Source organism: Gobius niger, assembly GCF_951799975.1.
Source record: "Gobius niger genome assembly, chromosome: 3".
Taxonomy (NCBI): Eukaryota; Metazoa; Chordata; class Actinopteri; order Gobiiformes; family Gobiidae; genus Gobius; species Gobius niger.
The window spans coordinates 5,079,125-5,084,705 of NC_136854.1; positions in this window are offsets into that span (position 1 = coordinate 5,079,125).

Sequence of the window (5,581 nt, forward strand, 5' to 3'; positions counted from 1 at the left end):
AGGAGGACATGGAGCATATTGTATGATGTCACTTCCTGGTTGTGACCAAATGACCACATTGTAATGTATAATAATAGTCTCAGGCGTGGACTGTCATGCACACATTTTTGATACTCGATTCTGTGTAGCCGATTTTTGAAAAACTGAAAAATCCATGTGACCCACTGACCCCATTCAGATTCATACTGATAGTCTGAGACCTGGGCCATCACACACGCCTACATGTTTGTCCTTTTGTGGAGAAATGAAATCCATGATTTGTGCATTAGCTTCGACCCTATTCAACTTTACATTAGACATGATGGGCTTGTTTGCTAACACTTCAGATCATTGGTCAAATCTAGTGAACAGCTGTAATAATGACCCTGGAGTCACGGCAACGGGTCTCGGACTGAGCTCCTCCTTTTTTTGGACTTAAACCAGTCATTTTCACATCTAGAAAAAAATCTGCATCTAAAAAGTATCTCCTGTTCCTTAACCTTTGAGGCCGATGTCATGAGGTCGACTTTTTGCAGTGAGGAACAGGAGCTTCAGCTGCTCCTTCTGCATCAGGATGATCGGAACCTTCCTAACCCAGAGGAGGAACAACCAGGACGTGACATCATACAATATGCTCCATGTCCTCCTGCGGCGAATTTAACAACATTTACCAACAGTGCAGTATATAATCCGAACATCTGCACAAATGTCAGAATGTGTGAAACTCTTGAACATCACTGTTCAATTATCACTCTGGAAGTTTCAAACATGAACTATTATAGTACTATATGAAACTACACAGACTGATGATGAATAAGCTGTATGAAAATAGACTGCCTATTCACCTTTTCCCCCCCCGACCACATTTGCTTCTTTTTGCCACGGATCAGCACTTCCATTGTTTTGACTCTTCCAGTAGAAGTTTGTTCATTAAAGGAGCTATATCATGCTATTTTAGCCATTCCAAAGTTAAGTATAGGCATGTATATGATATATTGTACCTCTACCACTATGGAGCACTCATTTTTGTGATAAATATAAGTGTTTTCTGGAGGTATTTTTCGAACCCGGAAGACACAACGCTTCGATTCAGTTAACTCCGCCCCCTCTCTCCGCACATACAACTTTACCGTAATATAAATAAACAGCAATAAGTGAAGATACTTCACGATGCAGTTATAAGGAGTTGACACCTGCAACACAGCTTCATAAATGGCTAACACACAAGCTAATATGCTAACACACAAGCGTTTGGATTGACTCACCCTCTGGTCCATCGCTGTTTACATTATGGGACTTGCGTTGGTTATAAAAGTTAATCCACTTTGATTCTGGCGAAGGTTCACCAAACATCCATCAGTGACAGTCACAGAAAAACAATATTTTGGTGATAGTCGCTGAATCCCGGAGAAAAAAACAGCTGAGTGGCCTCTTCCTGAAAAAGGTTGAATAAACTCCGTAGCCAAACGCGCTTCTTTTTCTCCGTGACATTATCGTTAGTTAAGAATGAAGAACAGGTGTGTCAGAGTAGGTAACGAGCTCCATCTTCACAGCTGCAGCGCAAACATGACTGATCTGTTCAGACGCGATGTGTTTGTTTTGGCCACAGCTGACCTGGAAGCACCTCGGGCACATCCTTTTCATTTTTTTAATATATATATATATATTTTTTTCTCTCTTTGTTTCTCTCTTACGACAGAAATAATGAAAACGCTGTTTTACAAATTAAAATCAGGCCGTAGCATAGAATTAAGACATTACATTACAGACGTCGAGCACTTCCGTTCCGCTGTTACGACACAACTGAACACTCAGTCGTTCACCAGGAGAGGGAGGAGCAGCTGCTCAGAGAGCAGGATTCAGGAGGATTACTGAGAGCTGCGTGAATGAAGCCGCAAACCACTCTGGGGGTGTTTTTGATAAGGAAATAGCATAACAACATGGCTAAAAGCTCCAAAAAGTCGATTTTGCATGATATCTCAGTCATTACTGGAGGAATCCACATGAAACAAAAACTGTCACAAAGTTCATTGTCTCCTCTGTCAGCACATATGAACTAATGTCCAATTATTATCTCTGAAAAACGTCAACAAGTGGTGACAATATGCGAAAACATGACCGTGATGTTGTCCAATAGAAAGGACTTTCAGACAAAAAAATAATCTCATAGGTTTGTCAATCCAATCACGATCAAATACTGAAGAGGAAAAACATTTGTCATTTTTTGTTTTGGAGATTTCTTACAAAAACTGCATTTCTCCCATAGAGCTGTATTGGCCCCGCCCTCCGTCTGACATTATGACATCATCACATTCTAAATCGTGAACGCCACCTATTTTTATGCTCTTCCAATTTCCTCTGGAGGAGCCCTCTGTCCCGGGAGCGGTGATTGGCTGTGGCTGCTGGGGTGCTGTCTTGTGGGTGTCTGGATGGAGGTGTGGTGTTGTCCGGGCACCCTGTGTTGGTCCCTGTGGCTGCAGCCGAGGGGCCGCTCTTGATGCAGGGCAGACGGCTCCTTGGATGGTGTTTCCTTACCTGGTTTATCTGCACCCAGCCTTATCTTAGCCTTTTGTTCATAGCGTCCACTGTTTTAGCGCTATACAAATAAAATCGATTGATCTTTTTCAGCCCAAAGGACCACTTTAACTTCCATTTTTTTTCTGAGGACCACCTAACAGAATCCCACTCCAACACGCCCCCAAAAAACAGCAAAATAGGAAGGATCAGCTAAATTGATGTGTAATATGCAACTGTTTCAAGTCAAAAACAAATGATTCAAACACAAATGCATTGATATGATCAGAAATTCTTATATGAACTTCATTTTATTTGAAAAAGTAAATGTGAAATGAGCTGCAGCTTCATATGAACAACAAAACATGTGCAAAAAAGCTGCTGTAACAGAGCCAATAGTTTCAAACTGAGGTGGTGGGTACAGGAAGTCTATGGTCTTAACCATGACAACTGTCGTGGTTTGGAGGTGCGAAGGTGGAATGAGGACCCAGATGCAAGCAGCCAACCAAAATACTGAAAATACATTTAATGGACCAAATCCAAAGACAAAAATGCAAAAACCAAAAACTCACAAAACTGAACCAGGACACAGACATGAGACACAGACATGAATGACAATGATCCAACAAAGACGAGGGAAAACAGAGGGGTCTAAATACACAAGGAACAGGGAACAGGTGAAACACATTAGGGCGGGGCAGGTGATCAACAAAGGGGAAGCAAAGCAAAATCACAAGGACAGAACAGACAAGTCAAAATAAAACACTAAGGACAAGAACACCAAGCAAAATCATAACATAACAGACAGAACCGTGACAGTATCAATAAAATGCTGAAAATAATGCTGGGAAAAAATGTTTCCCTTAATGTCCAACATCACTGAAGCTACTGGGATTTTACACATTAAAGCAGTACTAAGTAACTCTTCCCCCTAGAGGCCATAAGAGCAACTGCAGGTGTAGTAGCAAGTTACGATTTTTTGTATGTATTAATTGTCTTGGAGAGTAAATACTACGCTGACAGGAAAGGCGACGGGGGAGAGGGTTACTGTGCATCCAATTATACTATGGAAATATTTTTTTTCACTCAAACTTGGCTGTAAATACTGTTTAAAGTGTCGTTAGCCCGCAGTTAGCTTTGCTCGTTAGCATGTTCGCTTCTTCTTCGTGATTACATTAGTGTGTATTGCTTTCTCCGCACCGGGGGCAGTCAAGTTGCAAACATGGTTTTCTGGCCAGAGACACCAGGGGGAGATGAAAGACCCTCCAATCATCCCATAAACACTTGTATTACCCCCACAGGGACTACGGAACGGATTTATTAAGGTAAATAAGTTACTTAGTACTGCTTTAAACAAAAAGAATTTCAGTCAAACCAACCAGTGTGGAAAACCCAGCTTCACAGTTGTACAGTATTGGGAGGGGCATGAGCACTGAGGGCAGACTCTACAAGCTTTGGATGTAACGCAAACTAAAATAGGAGACGTTTGGCTCCACAGAAGCGTCTCTGGATCACAAGCAACAAAACGCTGCTTTCGTGAAACACCTGCTGTAAAGATGATAGAATGAGTCGTGGCTGCAGACAGCGGCAGCAGGCCATTCGACCCGCCCCAATCCGTCCCAACCCGCCCCAATTGTATGACCCAATCTGCGGGCATGGCTGTGGAGACCACAGAGGAAACTGCAACCCGCGCATCAGGTACACTACTGGCGTTTTGCCCCAGCCATGTGAGAAATCCTGCGCGTTTTACAATAGCCACATAGCTGTGTCGGGGTAAAAGGGGTTCGCGGACCACACACAGTTAAAGGAATAGGCCACCGTTTTTACATACTGTGATATGCTCTTACCTCACTTTAGACGTGTTAATATATCCCCGTCTGGTCTTGGTCCGTGCGCTCTGTCAGGCAAACGGAGCACATACGCAGCCTCTCCCACATGTCACATAGCTCCAAAAAAGCTCACGATAGAAGCTACCAAGCTCTTCCACGTGTTCCCTATTTAAATAAAGTTACGTGAAGTGTTTTCATGCGAAGTATATTTACACAGAAATGTAGCATGTCGATTTTATAAGCAAATAAAAAGGGGGACTATATTGTGAGGCGTAATGATACGAGGAGCAAAACGTCCGCGCAGTAACTCCTAAAGACTTCCCCCGCTCACTTCCGTCAATAACCTTTAGGAGTTACTGCGCGGACGTTTTACTCCTCGTATCATTACGCCTCACAATATAGTCCCCCTTTTTATTTGCTTATAAAATCGACACGTTACATTTCTGTGTAAATATACTTCGCATGAAAACACTTCACGTAACTTTATTTAAATAGGGAACACGTGGAAGAGCTTGGTAGCTTCTATCGTGAGCTTTTTTGGAGCTATGTGACATGTGGGAGAGGCTGCGTATGTGCTCCGTTTGCCTGGCAGAGCGCACGGACAAAGACCAGACGGGGATATATTAACACGTCTAAAGTGAGGTAGGAGCATATCACAGTATGTAAAAACGGTGGCCTATTCCTTTAAAGACTTCAAAAATGATGCTGACAGTAATTTGAGTTGACAATTTAGAAAATCAGAGACAAATGTCATTTGCATAATCATTTGGTGTATTCTCATCACAGGGCGCGCTGCAAAGAGGAGCCACACATGTTTTTTCTGTGTGGCTTCAGATCACTGAAGTCACTTATTGTGTTTTGTGTTTAGATGGCGAGACGAAAAGAAAAACTGTGAGGTGATATATACCTTGAAAAAGCGTCCCTCGTGCGACGGGAGGAGGTGTAAGTGTCGATGAACTGGCCGTCACATGGCTGCCCCGCTCCTTTACTTTCAGCCCCTCATTCATAATTGAAGGCGGTGCGCTCAGATCCATTACACGCACTCTTTCTTTCCCCTTTGCCTTCGCCTGCTTTTTTCCATGAAAACCACTGATGACAGGAGGCCAAAGGTTTCATTACTGAGAGACAATGTGAGTTTGGAGCCGTTGTTTTTTTGGAAGGCATCTCCAGGACCAGGGCACGAACTGCGGGGAGGATTCTGTTTGGGTTTTTTTCTCTCATGATTGTTTCAGTGTTTGTCCTCAACCTTAACCATCACA